The sequence below is a fragment of the Mesoplodon mirus genome (assembly GCF_964341445.2).
Source record: "Mesoplodon mirus genome assembly, chromosome: 18".
Lineage (NCBI taxonomy): Eukaryota > Metazoa > Chordata > Mammalia > Artiodactyla > Ziphiidae > Mesoplodon > Mesoplodon mirus.
The window spans coordinates 60,113,715-60,133,714 of NC_138994.1; the positions used below are offsets into that span (position 1 = coordinate 60,113,715).

General features: G+C 51.7%; 1 pseudogene across 1 annotated transcript; it reads right to left on the reverse strand.

The window, feature by feature from the left end:
- Window positions 1-8,781: 8,781 nt before the first annotated feature.
- Window positions 8,782-9,257, reverse strand: LOC309793724 (large ribosomal subunit protein eL31-like; annotated as a pseudogene). Its single transcript has one exon. The product of its transcript is annotated as a large ribosomal subunit protein eL31-like (transcript).
- Between the last annotated feature and the right edge of the window lie 10,743 nt (window positions 9,258-20,000).

Genomic DNA, 20,000 nt, shown 5'->3' on the forward strand with positions numbered 1-20,000 from the left:
GCAGCTCCCAATCCAAACAGGAGCGTGAGGTCTGAGAGTCTCCAGGATGCCCGTAGGGGAGAGGGAGCCGGAGGGACGTGCCGTGATTGCCAGCATGATCAGTGGATGTTTGCTGGCTCTTGTGGTCAGGTCAGGAATGAATTAATAATAAGTGTATAGAAACAGAATAGAGAATCCAGAAAGAGGCCTATACCGTATGGTCAACTGATTTTTTTTCTTTTTTTTTTTTGGCCACACCATGCAGCTTGCAGATCTTCGTTCCTCGACCAGGGATCGAACCCATGCCCCTGCAGGGGAAGCATGGAGTGCGAACCACTGGACCACCAGAGAATTCCCAGTCAACTGATTTTTGACAAATGTGCCAAAGCAATTCAATAGGGGGAAGAACAAGCTTTTCAACAAATTGTCATATGCACTAAAAAAAAAAAAAAAAAAAAAAAAAATTCAACTACAATCTTATGCTACATAGAAAAATTAACTCACAATGGATCATGGACCTAAATGTAAGGAGGGGGACTTCCCTGGTGGTCCAGTGGGTAAGACTCTGCGCTCCCAATGCAGGGGTCCCGTGTTTGATCCCTGGTTGGGGAACTGGATCCCCCATGCATGCCGCAACTAAGAGTCTGCATGCCGCAACTAAGAGTCCACATGCCGCAACTAAGAAGTCCACATGCTGTAAATAAGAAGGCTGCATGCCATAACTATGAGCTCACATGCCACAACTAAAAGATCCCGCACATCACAACAAAGATCCTGTGTGACGCAGCTAAGACCCAGCGCAGCCAAAAATAAATAAATAAATATTAAAAAATAAATAAATAGGGCTTCCCTGGTGGCGCAGTGGTTGAGAGTCCGCCTGCCGATGCAGGGGACGCCGGTTCGTGCCCCGGTCCGGGAGGGTCCCATATGCCGCGGAGCGGCTGGGCCCGTGAGCCATGGCCGCTGAGCCTGCGCGTCCAGAGCCTGTGCTCCGCAACGGGAGAGGCCACAACAGTGAGAGGCCCGCGTACAGCTAAATAAATAAATAAATAAATAAATAAATAAATAAATAAATAAATAAATAAATAAATAAATAAATAAATGTAAGAATGTAAACTATAAAATTCTAGAAGAAAACAAAGGAGTGATAAAGGGTTTGGGAAAGAGTTCTTAAATATGACAAAATGTATGCACTATAAAAGAAACTAAGCAAGTGAAAAATAAGTTAACTATTAACTACAGGAAAAAACAAAACATTTTACAACATAGGAAATTCAGTTCTATTGCATTATGAGGCTCTGCTGTGAACAACATTTACATGATCATAATAATGAAGGGAATTCCTTGGTGGTCCAGTGGTTAGGACTTGGCGCTCTCACTGCTGGGACCCAGGTTTGATCCCTGATCAGGGAACTAAGATCCTGCAAGCCGCATGGCACAGCCAAAATAATAATAATAATAAAGACATTGCAAACTAACTTAATCAGAAATTGTGATAAAATAATATCGAGACTGTAGGGAAAGAAAGTAAAGGCTAAATCCTCATCAAAGTAGGAAGTGAACAGATGTCTAAAATTTTAAACTCAGTGAGAAACAACAGAAGCATATGATTTAAAGATATGGACATACATGCTCCAAAAACCACAGAACAATCTGAAAGCAGCTGCCTCTCAAAGTAGGGAGCTGCTCTGGAGCATGTGGGAGGAGGACGCTGTTATAAGCCTCACAGTACTCTTTTTCTTTTCAACCACCTGCCTGTATTACTTAGACACAAAGTTGTGGTTTTTTTGGCTGTGCCATGCGGGGCTTGTGGGATCTTAGTTCCCCAACTAGGGATTGAACCAGTGCCCTTGGCAATGAAAGGGCAGAGTCCTAGCCACTGGACTGTCAGGGAATTCCTCAAATAAATTAAATTTAAAGCCACCAGAGAACCACTGAAACTAGCTGTGTGGGCCTCAGGCCAAGTCCAGCCCTGGTCTGCTGAGCGGATCGTGGGAGGTGATCCCAGTCGCCACAGCCCATGTGCTCTGCATTCTGGGGAAGTTCAGGCTTTGTCCAGGAGCGGAGGCCTGGGCCACTCCCCTGCTTGACACAGATCTCACAGATGCACTCTCCCGTTGCCCGTGCTTGGCATCCCCCCTCTGTCCCCACCACCCCCGGCACTGCCCTCAGTCACGGCACTTCTCACCCTCCTGTCCCCATCTGTCTCTTTGACTGTCTCTTCCAGAGGACTGAGAGCTCCCAGAAAGCGTGAAAGATGCACTCTTCATCGCTCTCTCCCACCCTCCCACCTCCAGTGCCTGGCCCAGGGCTGGCACACTACAGGAGCTCAACGCTCTTAGGCATGGATGTTGGCAGCCCGGGTCCATGGACAAAGAAGGTCTTATGAAAGCAAACGTGCTAAGTCATGAGTGAGGCCCCGGCAGGTGGTTCCCTTTGAACCATCAGGCTCTACAATATGTTCTTGTACCAAGTGTGGGGCTGCCACTCAGTGGCCCTGTGGTCACCCCAGGAGCCTCTGTCCTCCCCCTGCCGGTCTTCAACACTGCCCCTGCCCCTGTGGGAACAGATGCCAGTGATGCCAGTGAGGGGCGGGCAGGCTACCCCAGTAAACCCCTTCCCACAAGTAATCCAGCTAACTTCTGGGGTACCCTGAGCCTGTGTCAGGCATGGAACCAAGTGCTTTATATGCACTGGCTTTTTAACCTGCTCAGAGGCCATTTTACAGAGAGGTCACTGAAGGCTGGGGCCTCAGGGCAGCTGTGCCAGGCTCTGTCTCCTGCACTATGCCTTGGGCCAAACCCAGGTGTTAACTCACAACCTCAAGTCAGAAACCTGCCCCTCATGGGCAGGGACCCAGCATTTCTAGAAAAAGAGCCCTTGGGTTGAGTCAGTAGGGGATAGTCGGTCTGTGTGGTCCCCAATACAAGAGCTCAGGGCTTCCCTGGTGGCGCAGTGGTTGAGAGTCCGCCTGCCGATGCAGGGGACACGGGTTCGTGCCCCGGTCTGGGAAGATCCCACATGCTGAGGAGCGGCTAGGCCCGTGAGCCATAGCCGCTGAGCCTGCGCGTCCGGAGCCTGTGCTCCGCAACGGGAGAGGCCACAACAGTGAGAGGCCCGCGTACCGCAAAAAAAAAAAAAAAAAAAAAAAAGAGCTCAATCACCCTGTTGTCCCTGGGGCCCCAGGTACAGGGCAGGGTATTCCTGGACCACCAAGACCCAGTAATGGGAGTGGGAAGCAGTGAGAGGAAGGTTACAATGGGGAGGATATATACAGACCAAATAATGTAAGATTTTTTAAAATTGAAGTATGGTTGATTTATAGCGTTTCAGGTATATAGCAAAGTGATTCAGTTATATATAATATATATATATATTCTTTTTCAGATTCTTTTCCATTATGAGTTATAAAAGATCTTGAGGGAATTCCTGGTAGTCCACTAGTTAGGACTCGGCACATTCACTGCCAGGGCCTGGGTTCAATCCCTGGTTGGGGAACTAAGATCCCGCAAGCCACGCAGCTTGGCCCCCCCCAAAAAAAAGATATTGAATATATTTCCCTGTGCTATATAGTAGGACCTTGTTGTTTATCTATTTTACATATAATAGCATGTATCTGTTAACCCCAAGTTCCTAATTTATCCCTCCCCCGCCCCCAGATAATGTAAGATTTAAATTCATTTCTGCCTGGACCCATACTGGACATGGGGAAGAAACACAGGGGAGTGAGGCGCTGCGCTCCTGGTCCTGACAGCTCAGGGAAAGGCCAACAACACCCCCCGCCAAAGCAGAGCCTTAGGCCCAGAGGTATTGAGCAGAAGAGTATCGATCAGGCTTCTAACCCAGCCAGTAGGCAGGAGATTGGGGAAGGCTTCCTGGAGGAGGTGACGACTGACCTCAGTCTTTCGAAAGGAGCAGACTTTAACCAAAGAAGGAAAGCAGGGCAATCCAAGCCCAGGGACCGGAGTGAGAGAAGGCACAGAGGTGGGGGGGTACAGAGCATCTGGTGAGAGGCTGGAACACTGAGAGGTGAGGCTGGACAGGAGGTCTGTGGAGCCAGAGGGGTGAGCTTATTTGTTGGGATCACTGATTTTATAGGGGAGGAAACAGGTGAGGGGTCACTGGACCCTAAACGATGGAGCTCAACCACCTCTCTGAGTTAATAGGAGAGAAAGCCCAGAAAGCCCAGACAAGAGTGGCTCTCCTTAGGAATAAGGCCTTCCATCTCCTGCAGGAAGGGAGCAGGGCTGGAGTTCAAACCCTAGGCTTCTGCCCCCTGCTAGTGCTCCTTCCACGCCATTCCGCTGCCTTCTTCTCACTGGGAACCTGGCCCCTACTGGATCCTGCCCTCTGCATCCGCTGATGGGCCGCTGATACCAGCAAGGGTCTGCAGGGACTCTGGATACCCCCTTGGTGTCTTTTGAGATAAACCCAACACAAATAAAGTTTAATCAACAGCCTGAACTCCCAGTCTGGATCTCTGCAACGGAGAAAAGGCAGAGACAAGAAGAGTCGCCTTCTCACCAAGCCTGAAACAGCTGCAGCCCCCCTCCCGTCCCCTTCACCCCCACCCTACAAGTCCTCCCTGAGCTACTGAGGGAGTCCTGGGGGAGGAAACGGAGCAGGGAGGGAGCTGGACATGGTCCCTGGAGTATGTTGGGGGGCCTCCTTGGCACAGCCAGTGGGGGAAACTTCTGCCTTGAAATATTTTGAAATAGCAACAAACATAACAAGCACAAAAAGTCAGGTGACACATGTTCTCTTCAGGCCTGGTGGCCCCACCTCCCAGATCCCAGGCATGGGAGCCCAGGCTCACACCAGCAGGAGGCTGGGACCAGAGCTTCTGTGGACCTTCCAAGTATGTTTATTCACATTCCTGTGGGCCCCTGGGGGACCAGCTGAGGTTCCCAGTGTCTGCTGAGGAAAAGAAAAAGCAGCCCCTGACATCCAGAACTGATCTGATGTTCACAGTTAGACCTCAGACACTCAGAGCCAGGTCATTTTCTCTTACTGTCAGACATAAACAATCACAGAATACCAACCTCAGTCAAGGTTATTCTGAGACCATGATAAAATGAGACAAAATAAGGCTCCTTCATAATTTTGTCTAAGCACGGACAAAAATAAGGTCAATGTGCTGCCACCCATAAAATATCAAACATACCCCTCTTTTGGCTAAAATGAATGACTGCTATATTTTTAGCAGCTTTATTGAGATATAATTCACATAGCATCCATTTAAAGTGTACTATTCAATGCCTTTAATTATACTCACAGAGCTGTACAACCGCCACCATGGTAAATTTAGAACATTCCCATTGCCCCAGAAAGAAGTCCTACACCCCTCAGTCATCACCTCCAAATCCATCCTTCCTCCTTGCCCTAGGCAACCACTACAGAGACTTTCTATCTATATAGATTTGCCTATTCTGGATATTTCATATAAATGGAAACATACAATACGTGGTCCTTTGTGACTGTCTTCTTTCACTTAGCATAATGTTTTCAAGTTTCATACATGTTGTAGCATGTGTCAGTTATTCAACCCTGCAATGCCTAATTTTATATGTCAACTTGACTGGGGCGTTATATATATTGGGCATAATCTCTCCTATTACTTCTGTGGCAGTATGCACCAAGAAGCTTAATCTTCATAACTTGGACCCCAGTAATTCTACTTCTAAGAGTGAACTAATTCCGGACTTCCCTGGTGGCGCAGTGGTTAAGAATCCGCCTGCCAATGCAGGGGACACGGGTTCGATCCCTGGTCCAGGAAGATCCCCCACACGCTGCGGAGCAACCAAGCCTGTGTGCCACAACTACTGAGCCTGCGCTCTAGAGCCCGCGAGCCACAACTACTGAGCCCCTGTGCCGCAACTACTGAAGCCCACGCACCTAGAGCCCGTGCTCCGCAACAAGAGAAGCCACTGCAATGAGAAGCCCATGCACCACAACGAAGAGTAGCCCCCACTCGCCGCAACTAGAGAAAGCTTGCATGCAGCCACAAAGACCAAAGCAGCCACAAATAAAAACAAATAAATAAATTTTTTAAAAATAAAATAAATGAGGAAGAAAGCATTTCAAAAGGTGCAGGTAGTTCACTCCTTTCCTCTCCAGGACTGAGCCTGAGGCGGGAGGCATGACTCTGCTGGGCCCTCAGCCCCTCAGCAAGTCTCAGCTCCCATCTGCCTCTTCAAAGCGTAGGTATTTCTCCAAGCTTGAGGGCAGTTTGAGGGGTTTTTAAAAATAATTTTTTATTTGTGCTGAGTGTAGAACTAAACCTTTATGAAGAAGCATGATATAGCTCTCATAAAAAAGTAAAATACATTTCAAACTTTCACCGTGCCGCATGGCTTGTGGGATCTTAGTTCCCCGGCCAGAGATTGAACCCACACCCTCGGCAGTGAATGCGCGAGTCCTAACCACTGAACTGCCAGGGAACTCCCACATTTCAAGCTTTTAAGCAAAGCTGCAGCATCAATGCAGCAACAGCGATTGCTCTAATGATACTTTCATTATTCCACCTTTTCAGTTTCAGGAGGAAATTATTAGCCACTGGTTCCTGGTTAACTTGAAAACACACCAGAGGCTGGATGCGGAAGGTGAGCATCTAACTGTCTGGCCTGGGAAGGGAGGCGGGGCCACGGAGAGACTGACATCAGACAGACCTGAGTCAGAATACTGGCTCTGCCCCTGCTAGCTGAGCGGCTTCTCAGCTGCACCTCTCTGAGCCTTGCATTCCTCATGTATAAAATGGGGTGATTCCACCCACGCTGCAAGGTTGTAAGAGTGAAAAGGTGACACTGGTAGCACAGGGCCAGTGCGGTCACACTGAGCCAGTCCAGTTAAAGGACTCCAGATGTTTGCAGTCAGGTGCTGGAAAATGTTAAAACAGAGTTTTGCTTCCAAGTTTCTATTTAGAGGGCTGGAAAATCTAAAGTTATAGAGAATTTAAAAAACTTTTTATTGGAGTACAGAGAATTTTCTTTAAGGTCAAAGGACTGAAGGAGTGAAGGAGAATCCCTTCCTCCAGGCCTTCTGTTCCATGAGCCCTTGCCACTGCCCCCAGTGCAGACCAGGCTCCTGGGGGCAATAATCTGCCTCTGGCCTCTGGGGCTGGCCCTGGACCACACCTCCATGAATATGAGGGGCCTTCAGAGGAACCTGATGCTTCTGGCCTGCTTCCAGCTTCCCTGGGGCAGACTCAGTGATTACACTATCCATAGGGTAGGACACAGCTGGGCTGGGGTCACATCCATCAGAGCACTGCCTCAGGGAGCTTGTGTGTGATTGTGATTCCAGGCAGCAAAGCCCAGGAATCCCCAGGGGAAGCTGGGAAAACGGCTGTCCCTAAACCGGCTGGGCCTGCACTTCTTGGATCTAGGTTTGGATTACTTATATCAATACAGCTAGGAATTTTCCAGAGTCATCTTCCTTCCCCCTCCCCGCCCCCGCTTCCAGAGAATTGAGTGTATTTTGTTGACAGCTTGTTCTCTCAAATGGCATTGCATTTAGTAACATTTTTTGTGATTTTTGTTGTCGCTGTTTTTCCAAATCTTATTACTCTAACTTGGCTCCCTTTCCAGCTGAGGAAATGGTGACCAGGTGAGTAAATGTTCCAAGACCACCGTTTTGTGTATTACGGGCAACCAAGAGAGAACGGGAATGTGCTTGAAGGCAGAACCCCAGAGGCCAGGGGTGTAGAGAGGGGTTCGCGAACTTAGATCCCCCAGCACTGCTTTCAGCACGGGAGGGCCGCTTGCAAATGACTTCTTTCGAAAACAACTACTTTAAAATCGAGACTGAAGGATTGGTTATAAGACGGGTGAGTTTTAACGAAGGAGCCAATAGAGACTGCGAGCCTCGGAAGGGCCTCTGAGCGCGGCAAGGAGGCGCCAGATTGAGGGCGATTTAAAAGGAGGACTAGGGCTTCCCTGGTGGCACAGTGGTTGGGAGTCCGCCTGCCGATGCAGGGGACACAGGTTCGTGCCCCGGTCCAGGAAGATCCCACATGCCGCGGAGCGGCTGGGCCCGTGAGCCATGGCCGCTGAGCCTGCGCGTCCGGAGCCTGTGCTCCGCAATGGGAGAGGCCACGACCGGAGGGGCTAGGCCCGTGAGCCATGGCCGCTGAGCCTGCGCGACCGGAGTCTGTGCTCCGCAACGGGAGAGGCCCGCGTACCGCAAAAAAATAAATAAATAAATAAAAGGAGGACTAGGTGGGACTTAGACCCCATGGCGGTGAGGAGGAATGGGACCCCCGGCCCCTGCCCGGCCTCTTGCACTCACTGAGCACCTGGCGACGGGACAGCGCTTCTGGGCTCCGAGTACCTGTTGCACAAGACTGCTCTCCTACTCCTCCAGAACCTTCAGGCTCGGCGCCAAGCCCCTCCCACCGCTCCGCCCCCGGCTCGCTCCCAGTTCCAAACCAGAGCCAATCAGTGCTCGGCGACGCCGGGCAGGGAAACCAATCGATTACTCCTGCTTTTTACTCAAGACTAGAAGTAGAGCGTCGTGCACTCGATCAGTGGCAGATCCCTGGCCCGAGGCAGGGACCTTGCTAAGTTGGAGGACCTTGCTAGGTGGTTGCCTCATGCGTGTCTGGGAGGTCGAGGTTCCTTCGCGTGGAAGGAGATAGTCCATGAACAGTTCAGATCCGAGAAGAACACTATCCCAGGCCCTCTCCCTACCTCGCGGTGTGGCTTGGGGCCGGTGATCTATTCTCTCTGGGTCTTATAAAATGTATGAGTGGGACAAAAACGGTCTCTACGGTCCCTCGTTTATCCTGGCCCAGCAAACCCGGGATCAGCGCCTGTGTGTTTCTGGATGATGTCAGTGGTCTCACCCTGGCCAGGGACATCTGAAGCTTTTTTTTTGGGGGGGTCTATAACTTTATTGGACAATCAGCAGTAAGTTCTCATCCACGTTAACTGTGTAGATTTTTGAAAGTGGTAACAGGTACATAGGTAACCAACGTATAGAGCTTGTTTGGTGAATCTTCATCTTCATTATGTTTTCTGGACAACCACACAACAGAGATAGTATGGGGCCTTCCTTATACCTTTGGCGCAGACAGCTTTGTTGAGCCTAGTATCAATGCGTACATCTGGAGGCCCCATCTCCTTCATGGCAAATTTCCAGATTTCTTTGAGTGCCTGAGGGGCACACTTCTTGAAACCCGCTCCATGGATGTGCTTGTGAATGTTGGTAGTGTATTCTCTGGCCACCACCTAGTTGATGGCGGACCAGCCCTTCTCACCACCCTTCTTTGCAGGAGCCATCCTGCCAGGCCAGGGTTGGAAAGCTGAAGCTTTTTGAGAGGTAACACACACTGCAGCCAGGTTTTCCCCAGTTCAGTTTTCTGGGGCTGGAAATTGATTTTCTCCATCTGTTCATCTTTAAAAACCCTCTGACATTGGCCCTCCCTTACCTTGCTATGTGACCTGGGACAAATTACAGCCCCGTCTCTGGGCCTGTGGCCCTATCTGTAAAATAAATTCAGAACGCCCGAGACCCTAATGTTCTCCCCCGTCATGTCATTTTCATAACACTGCCAATACATCCTACAACTGGATAAACTGAGATTGGGACCAGCGGCTGGATCAGGGGGGCAGTCATTTCACTGAGACTCTCCCCGGGGTGATCCTGAGCCACTGGCCCTCAGGAGCCCACCTTTCCTCAGTCCATGCTACCCACGCTGAGTAAAGCAAGACAAGCCTCCTTCACTGACAAATATTTGTGGAGCTCCTACTGTGGAGAAGCCAAGCCGGTTCCTGACCTGAGAAAACTCAGGGCCTTGGGGTTGAGAGAGACAGACCAGCGTAGAGAGGAGAGACCCGCAGAGCGACATCTGCCACAAGAGCAGGGAGCCTGGGCAGAGGGAGGACCCGGCACATGCTGCCCGGTTGGAGGTGTTGGAACTAGGACATTTCAGGAGAAAGGGGATCTTCAAGCCTGCCTAGGAAGGGTGTTCCGGGTGGGTGGAATCAGAAATTCGAGGAGGCCGAAACAGCGAGGAGGTGGAACCCTGGGACTGTCTGCGGAGTGGATGTGGCCAGAGATGAGTTAGTGGGGTGTGACCGGTGCCTTAAATGCAAGTTCTGGAGATGGGGGTTGTGTCTAGATGGAGTCATGTTTAGTGGGGGCCCTGGGTTTCATCCTGGCCCTGGGATGGGGAGGGGGCACCTGTCAGGGTTCCCAAGCGCCTCCCCCTCCGCCTTTGTCCGCTCAGTCCGGGGGCTGCAGTCCGACAGGGACGCGCTACGACCGGACCCCGCAGGCGCTGGGGACGGTTGGGCTTCAGGGAGGCGGCTCTGCTTCCGTGGGGTGTGTAACCTGAACCCTGTGAAGGGTCATTTATACAGTTCCTCGAAGTCTGTAACTTTACTCGCGGTCACCAGGTCAGCTCTGCCGAGTCCGCTGCCTCCCTCCCCTGGAATAGCCCTTGCACATCTCCATTTCCCTTCAAGAGATGCCCTTATCTTTCTTTTTAATCTGGGGCGGGTAGTGGAGGCTGCATACCTGGGCCTGCGAATGCCAGAGATCTGTCGCAAAGAACACCAGAGTCAGCGTCTACACTGGAATTCCAAGCGAAACGGATGGAGGCTCAAGGAGGGCTGACCAGGACTCGCCTTCAGCCGTGGGCTCCGCGGTTCTGGAACACGAGCTTTCCCAGGCTAGCTCGGCTCTGGCTCCCTCCCCGCCTCCTTCCCCCTCAGCAGGGACCTCAAACTCGGGCCCTATCCTCTGAGCACTGGCCCCAAGCCCCACACAGCCTCTGGGGCTTGAGGCCCGGGTCCGGGAGCTTGACCCCGTCCGGACCGTCCCTCCGCCTGGCTTCTCACCCTAAAGCTCGCGATGGGGGAGTTGGGCGCTCACAGCCCCTACTGCGCTTAGGCCTGCACCTCCAGGGTGCTGTCCATCCCATGGTGCTGAAGTTCCCCAAGGCCTCCGCCCCCTAGGAGAAGACGCGTCCCCTGTTCAGGATCCGACACGAACTCCAGGGCATGTTCACACTGGTCCAATAACCCGCATGGGTCATCGTCTGCCTCAACAATTCAGACCATCACCGGTTTGAACTGGAGGCACGCAGGAGCTCCGAGCTTGCCTGAGAGAATGTGCATGACCTGACCAGACCCAGGGACCGCGGGCGAGGTGGGCAAAACTCGAATCCCATACTCCGTCCTGGGGCTGGTAGGAACTCACACATTATGGACATAGTCCCTGCCCACTCCAAACCTGTCTTGTGAATTGTTGGTGAGACTGGGAAGGCTCCCTCAGTTTTCACGGACTCAACCCCCTTACAAGCATCCAAGCTCTGCAGACTCTGCTACCTGCAAGACAGGAGAGAAAAATCCCTAGAATTCCTCGCATGTACCTTTCACACAGTGACTATGCCCTCCTTCGACTCTGGGTGACCCCCAGCTCGTGTGGGCGTCCCCATTCCGTGCCTCCCAAAGACTGGGCAAGGAGGAAGGTGCCAGCTGTTCCCAATGTAAAGTACCGTATCTCCCGGTCCAGATTTTTTGCCCTTGAGGGTGTAGACCGCAATGGTAGTAATTCTGGGAAGCCCGGAGAAGCTGGGGCTAGTTCAGAAATGAGGGCTCAGAAGGTACAATGAAGAGCCAGCACGCCGGGCTCGTGCACTCCACCGAGCCCTGGGAGGGCCCTGCCGCCCCTGCGTTTCCGCTGTGCCCCTGCATGGTCTTCCAGGACCGCACGCAGCTCGGGGCCTTCTTGCACCTTCTGATCATCAGCCCCGGGCACGGTGTGAAACCAGATAGTGGAGGCAGAAGTCTGCAGCGCAGGGCCTGCGAGTGCTGTCCAGCACGTTCCAGGAGGGCCGAGCCTGCGGAAAGCGCCCGGCACTACCTCCCAGCGGGACCCGGGTTGCCGGCGCTCGGGCTGGGAGTGGCGCGCGCCCCAGAGTCACGCAGCTCTGCACGGAGCCGGCAGCGCTCCGTTGGCCTAGGCGCGAACCGGCACGTAGAACCGCCGGCTTCGAAGGCAGGGGCGGCAGCAGCGCGGCGCCGTGGGTTTCGGGCAAGCGAGTGTGGAACGTTTCCTGCGAGAAAGCGGAACCGAAGCCAGCCGAGGACTCCACAAGTGGCCGCTGGTCCACAGGTTCTCCCAGGCGCCATTGCGCAGCTGCTTCCCGGACAGCTCTGGGAGTGTGGAGATCCAGTGAGAAGACTTGCACGTTACCGCCCCCAACTCTGATCTGCTACAAAATGAAAATGCAGAGCCTCTTGTTCAAAAATTAAGAATTTCAAGACGGCGACAGCAGAACATTAAACCAAGTGCAGCCCCTGTGCAACTACACAAGTCCCATGCCCTTGAAGGCAGCCCTGCCCCTACCCGTTCCACGTGGGATTCATTAAATAAACTTTACCCTTCAAGGTTAACTTTGGGGATACTTACTACAGCAGAACCACGGCCACCCCCGTCCTCTGTTGCCACAATAAGAGAAGAGTCAGGCAGATTGATCTAACCATCCCACAGGTATCCATGTGGCGCTGTTATCAGGGGCGGGGAGGTGAGCTATCTATGCAGCCTTGCTAAGTCTCAGCTTCTATCTGTAGCTCTGACACCCTCATCTGTTCCCAGGGCATGGGTGAGCCAGGGCCAGGGAGTCACTTCCTGAAGGAAGTGGTTAGGGTGGGGTCTTTAGGGGACTTGCTGACACATTCTCAATTTCTTGTCTCAGTTTCCCTATGACACCTAAGAGTAGCTCAGATTAAATGAGGTTGCCCATGATAGTAGTGTCCTGGAAGTCTCCTGAAGGGGGCTGTTCAAAACAAGACAAATGGAGTCACTTACGCTTAGCCCCACATCGCCCAACTGAGACTTAACTTAGATTCATCTCTGCCCAAAATGGAATCTTAAATCAGTCAGGAATTGCCTAACCAGCACTAGTTAAGTAATCTGCCTCATTCTGAATGACCCCTATCGTTCTCTAAAGGAAAGTGCCCTTGCCACAGCCAATCTGCTTTTTTGTCTAGTATAACTTCCTTGTTCCCGCTCCCTCTGCCTATACAAGTCTTTCATTTTGTACAGCTCCTCGGAGCTCCCTTCCATCTGCTAGGTTGGATGCTGCCCAATTCATGAATCATTGAATAAAGCCAATAAGATCTTTAAAATTTACTCAGGTGAATTTGTTTTTTTTTTATCAGAGCTAAAGATTTGGGCAATGGGTATAGGGTGGACCTAAAGAATTGTTTTTCAACTCTTTGAATGCGATTTTATTGTGCTCCGCACAACTGAAAAAGAAATATAGGGAAAGACAGACTAAAGTTAGGGGGAAGGACTTTCAAACTGTAAACGGTACAGGACTGTTGGGGGAGCAGGGACAGCAGAGGGCGCTGCTGTGCAAACACACCCGTAAGAGGAGGGGCCCGCAGGCACACAATTTTTCTCACACCGTCTCTACCCTGCAAATCTACACAGAAACACACTCCTTACCCCGTGAACCGTGCCCCCCCATATTCCCTATCTTACAGGTACTTCAGAGATCAAAGAGTTAGAACTCCTGACTCAGATTCTTTAACTGGCCTCTGGGGGTCCCGTGGACCCTCACCCCACCTCCAAACTATTTTCATAAACTGAAGGTAGTTTTTCTCAATGAGGAGCTGGGGAAAGGATCTGGGACCCCTGGTTTCCTTCCCCAGTCTGTGGCCCTGCCTCTCCAGCGGGGAGATATTCTCTTCAGTGTTATTTACAATGGAAAGTAAGCTGATGACACAAGCCGTGTACATTGTGGAACCACAAAATGACAGTTGCAGAGGCTGTGAGGTAACATGGACTCATGTTGACACTGGAAGGTGAAGGTTAAAAAACAGGACTATGTCAATAGTGTTTTGCATATAGATTAAGTTTGAAAGAGAAGTTGGAAAAATGAAACAGATGGATTAAGGTGGGGGTGGATGACTATTTTCTTTAAAATATTTTTTCTTAAAAATACATTAAAATGGGCTTCCCTGGTGGCACAGTGGTTAAGAATCCGCCTGCCAACTCAGGGGACACGGGTTCGTGCCCTGGTCGGGGAAGATCTCACATGCCGCGGACCAACTAAGCCCGTGCGCCACAACTACTGAGCCTGTGCTCTAGAGCCTGGGAGCCACAACTACTGAGCCCTTGTGCCACAACTACTGAAGCCCGTGTGCCTAGTGCCTGTGCTCCGCAACAAGAGAAGCCACCTCAATGAGAAGCCTGTGCACCGCAATGAAGAGTAGCCCCTGCTTGTCAAAACTAGAGAAAGCCCGTGCGCAGCAACAAAGACCCAATGCAGCCAAAAATAAATAAATAAAATAAATAAATTTTTAAAAAATATGTTAAACTGTAAAATGGTTACCTCTGGGAGATAAGGTTATCTGCAATTTTTTCCCCTGCTTCTTTCCAAGTATTCTACAATGAGTAGGTATTATCTGGATAACCAGAGAAAAAGAAGTTAACAGACACACACAAACCCCTAAAAGAGCCTGTTCTCTCCGTGTTGCCATACCATTTAACTGAGGAAGGAATGTTCGCTTTCCCCCCACCCCCCAAGGCAGCCTATGTGGCTCTTGCCTTTTCTCCCCACCTGGTTCCACCCTCATCACCCTCTTTAGAGCTCCTTCCACCACAAACCAGAATATATATGAATACTACATTGGAAAATCCGAAGCAGCTCTGACTCCGGCCTCCTGCTGGTGTGATCCGGCCTCCTGCTGGTGTGATCCGACTCCTGTGGCTGAGAGGGGAGGGACAGCCGTGGGGGAGTTTTCCTGAACTCTCTACGGGGCAGGAACAGACATATGGCATCTCCATTGCTGGATTATTCCATGCTTCTTGCTGCTACTATTATTTCAAACTTTTCAGGGGCAGAAGTTTCCACAAACCTTTCTACTAAGGAGGTCCCAATTCTGCTCCCATGATAGCTCCTTTCTGTTCCCCACTTCCTGCTCCCCCAGAGAAATAGGGTGGGTGTGAAGACCAGGGAAGAGGGACTGCAGCTTCCACAGATGCTGGCTGGAGAGGCGCTTTCTTGTCTCTGCTAGATCATGGCAGAGATCCAGGTTCCGGAATAGCGGAGCCCACTTTGCACGTGCTCCCCCCCACTTTTCTTCAAATTTATTTATTTAATTTATTTATTTTTGGCTGCGTTGGGTCTTCGTTGCTGTGCGCTGGCTTTCTCTAGTTGCGGCGAGCAGGGGCTACTCTACATTGCGGTGCGCAGGCTTCTCATTGCGGTGGCTACTCTTGCTGCAGAGCACGGGCTCTAGAGCGCAGGCTCAGTAGTTGTGGCGCACAGGCTTAGTTGCTCCGCAGCATGTGGGATCTTCCAGGACCAGGGATCGAACCCGTGTCCCCTGCACTGGCAGGTGGATTCCTAACCACTGTGCCACCAGGGAAGCCCCTGCATGTGCTCCCTTTGCATGTAGGTTTAATCTCAATATCCAGGGACACGAAAGCTGGAGTCTCTGCAAACGTTTCCCTGTTAATTGAAGGGGACTCTGCAGGTGCAGAAAGCAAGGGGAGATGGAGGCTGGGGGCTCCAATGGGAGGAAGGTGTGTGTGGTGGGGGGATGAGATGCATGGAAGGAGGATGGGGGTGGGGCAGGAGACTAGGGTTCCAATCCCAGCTCTGCTCTTTCCTTGCTGGGCAACATGGGTGAGTCACTACGCTCTCTGAGCCTCAGCTCCCTCTTCCGTAACTCAAAGTAGCTGAGAATCCCTGTCTCTTTCTACGGCTGAGTGACTCAGAATATTTCCTGGCCTATAAAATCAGGACCTTGGGCTTCCCTGGTGGCACAGTGGTTCAGAGTCCACCTGCCGATGCAGGGGACACGGGTTCGTGCCCTGGTCGGGGAAGATCCCACATGTCACGGAGCGGCTGGGCCCGTGAGACATGGCCACTGAGCCTGCGCGTCCGGAGCCTGTGCTCCGCAACAGGAGAGGCCACAGCAGTGAGAGGCTCGCGTACTGCAAAAAAAAAAAAAAAAAAAAATCAGGATCTTGATATCTACCCCCTATCAAAGGAAAGGTCAGGGGACTTCCCTGGTGGTGCAGTGGTTAAGAATCCACCTGCCAATGCAGGGGACATGTTCAAGCCCTGGTTCGGGAAGATCCCACATGCTGCAGAGCAACTAAACCAGCGCGCCACACCTACTAAGCCTGCACTCTTAGGCCGCGAGCCACAGCTAGTAAGCCTGTGCACCACAGCTACTGAAGCCCGTGTGCCTAGAAGCCCATGCTCCGCAACAAGAGAAGCCTCAAGAGAAGCCTGAAATAATAAGCCTGTGCACCGCAACGAAGAGTAGCCTCTGCTCACCACAACTAGAGAAAGCCCGCGCGCAGCAACGAAGACCCAATGCAGCCAAAAATAAATAAATTTGTTTTAAAAAAAACAAAAGGAAAAATCAGTCCAACTTTCTAATCCCAGCAAACCAGTCTGCTCTCTCTGGGGCCAAATACCTCTCCAGCCTCATCCCTGAGCACTCTCCCTCTCACGCCACTTCTATGCCTTCTCAGTCTGTTTCCTTTGCCTGGATTTCCCTTCCCTTTTCGTGTTAACATCTGTGTGTCTTCCAATACTCAGCTTGAGTCTCATTTTCTCCAGGAAGCCTCCCCCTCCCCCACTCCCGGCTCCCCACCCACCGGCTGGGCCAGGTGCCAGTCCTCTGGGCTCCTGTTAAATCATGGGCATCTGCTATTCCTACCCGTAACAGTTATACTTAACAGCTGAGATTTATTGAGCGCTTGCTAAGTGCCTGGACCTCCACCAGGCCCTTTACCCAGCATTATCTAGTTGAATCCTAACCATACATGTGAGGGAGGTGCTGTCTTCATCCCCATTTTCCTGATCAGGACACTGAGCTTGAAGGAGGGAAGGGTGAGTGTGAGGTGGGGATGTGAATCCAGGGCAGTGTTGCTCCAAAACCTATTCTAAGCTTCTGCCTTCTCTCCATCTGCCCACCTCACTCCCTGATCACAGACCTGGTAGTCTCCTGTTAAGGGATATGTCCTAGGCCTCCTCTGACCTATGAACACCAGGAGTGCAGCGTCTTGCTCCCCTGTGTCTCCACCCCAAGCCCATCAGAGTTCCAGGAGAGGCTGAATCCGAATCTCACCTTTTTGGGTCCCTGCAGTTGGGGCTTCCCTCCTTGTCCCTCAGCCTTCCTCACCCCTCCCTAGGTCTTGGGAGACCAAGAGGAGCCTCGATGGGCCAGGGCCCCTCCCTGGGCCTAGTTCAGTGTCCGCTTCCACTCAATGTCACATCCATGCCTGCCTAGGGTCATGTTCAATCCAGGTGAAAGGAAGTCTACTTAGATACAGGTCGTGGTGAAGTGTGCTAATGTGCCCAGGCCCCTGGCCAGCGCTCCTCAGGCTTTAGTCACTTGAGTTCTCACAATGAATTATGAGAATCAGAAACCTATAAGGGGGACTTCCCTGGTGGTCCAGTGGTTAAGACTTCGCCTTCCAATGCAGGGGGTGCGGGTTCGATCCCTGGTTGGGGAACTAAGATCCCATGTGCCTCGCAGCCAAAAAACCAAAATATAAAACAGAAGCAATATTGTAATAAATTCAATGAAGACTTTAAAAATGGTCCACATCACAAAGAAAAGAAAAGAAAGAAACATATGAGGAAGACAGGGGTATGATTTTTATTTCACAGATGAAGAAAACCAAGGCTTGGCTGATGTCACAAAGCAAGTGGGTAGAGTCAGAAGTGACCCAGGGTTGTCTGATCTCAAAGCCCTGTAGCTCCCCCAGTGCCTCCCTCCTGTTCCAGACAGGGCCATGGCGTGAAAAGCCCCAGAGGATGAGAACTGTGATTCATTTCTGCATCCGCAGTGGGCCAGTGGCTACACCCAAGGCACCGGGAGGCTGGTTGTGAAAGTCTGGGCTGGGCAGCCTCTGGCCCAGTAATTGTTTATTGGCAGAGGTCAGCAGGGCAGGGTTATCATCCCCCCTTTATAGATGGGGAAGTTGCAACCAGAGAGGAGTAAGAAAGTTGCCCTAGGTCACCCCTGAGTCAAAGGAAGAGCAGGGACTTGAACGCAGGATGCTCGGGGACCCTGTGTGGAGTAAGAGGAAGGAGGCTGTAGCAGGGCTGGGACAGCTGGGCCTGGGCTGGCAGCTTTATGGGCCCTATAAGTGTTAGAGACATATCAGGGCCCAGCCCGGATCTAATGATCCCTGCTGTAATGAGGGGTCATGTCCCCTCCAGGGAAACTAGGCCCAGGGTGACTAGACAGTGACAGGTGACAAGTTTATGGCAGGCAGGACAGGGGTCCAGGCTGGGAGATAAGGCTGGGTGACCTTGGTAACACAAAGTAACCTGCCTTGTGTAACCTTGGAGTCAGAGATGATGGATAGAGCAGGAGCCACCCCGCTTGACTTCCCACGTCGCAAATGTGCAGTCTCAGTGGTACCCGTGATTAAGACGCATCCTTGAGGAAGTGCCCATTCTTAACCTCCTTCCCCTCCCCATGCCTCAGAAGGAACACCACACAGGGGCATGGTTCTCCTCCCCCAGCTCACTGGCCCAAAACATAGTAGGGGGTGCGCTGATGGGAAGGGAGAGGATTACTTAGAAATCAGCTTCCTCTTCCTCTTCCCAAAGGGACTTTGAAGTGACTCTAAGGTCACCAGTCAATAGCCTCTTAACCCCACCAAAGGTTTCTAAGTCTCTCTCCTGCCTGTAAGGGGGCCTGGCTTGGGGTTACAGGGACCCCTGAAGTAGACTTCATTTCCAGGAATGGGCTTCCTCCCCACTCCATTCCCCAGTCCTAAAAGATATATTTTTACAGCCTTGTGAACACAAATCCACTCCACCAGAAAAGATCCCAGGGTGTGGAATCCCTCCCCTGGCGGTCCAACTCCCAGGCTGGTGATGAAATTCTAATGCAGCACAGACAATAGGACCCTAAGCCTGATGTGGATTCCCGCCCCCCTCCTCTCTGGAGGATCAAAGCTGCTCCTTGAGGCTGTGTGATCCTGGGCCAGAAGGTGGGGGGCAGTCAGCCAGGACTCTAAGCAGGGAGGAAGCCCCTTTGCCCAGATAGTTCTGGAGGAGGCAATCCCTCCTCAGAGGTCTCTTGCCTAAGTTCAAAGGCCTGTGGGTGCTGAGAGGTTGGCAGAAGATGGGGAAGTGACTAGACCAGAAAACTGGGGCCTCCTGTTGAAGGAGGGGGCCCAGGCCCACCCAAGTCCATATTCCCCACTCAAGTCTGAGTGAGCTTCTCAAACTGCCACGGAAGTCCCCACCCCATGTGGGACACACAGTACCTAGAGCCATGAAGGAGTCTATAGAGGCATTGTAGCAGGCGAGCCAAGTCCAGGAGAGGGAGCATCCCTCCTGAGACAAGAGGCAGCTTCCTCTCGTGGAGGCCCCCAGCCCCATTTCCCTAAATGCTAGGGCCTCCTCCAAGGAAAGTTTTCTTTCCCTGAACTCCTCTGAAGATTCCGGCAGATGAGAAATGGAGAGGTCCATTCAGACCCCAGTCTCTTCTCTTCCCATCTCATCTCTGAAGTCTGGGGGCGGGGGCGGTGCGCTCAACAGGACCAGCCCCTCTCCTCTGACCCCATTAGTTCCTCTCTCACTGAGCCTCTTTGCAATCCATTACTCAGTTTCGCCCCCTCAGCATCCCCAGCGCTGGCCATCACATACACACTCGCACAGAAATTCATAGGTGTCCTCACTCTGTGTTAGAAGAACAGTCTTTGGGTTGCTTTTTTTAAAAAATAAAATTCAAATATTTATTTGACTGCACCGCGTCTTAGTTGCGGCATGCGGGATCTTTAGTTACGGCATGTGAGATCTAGTTCCCTGACCAGGGCTCGAACCCCGGCCCCCTGCATTGGGAGCACAGAGTCTTAGCCATTGGACCACCGGGGCAGTACCTGGGTTGCTTAGAAATTAAGTTTGGAGCAGCCTAGGAGGGAACAGAAAAAGAGATAAGACCCAGAGAATCAGCTGTCACTGCCTGAGAGAGAAAAGCAAGCCCTCTTTCTGGGGACACCGGATTCAAGAAACACCATCG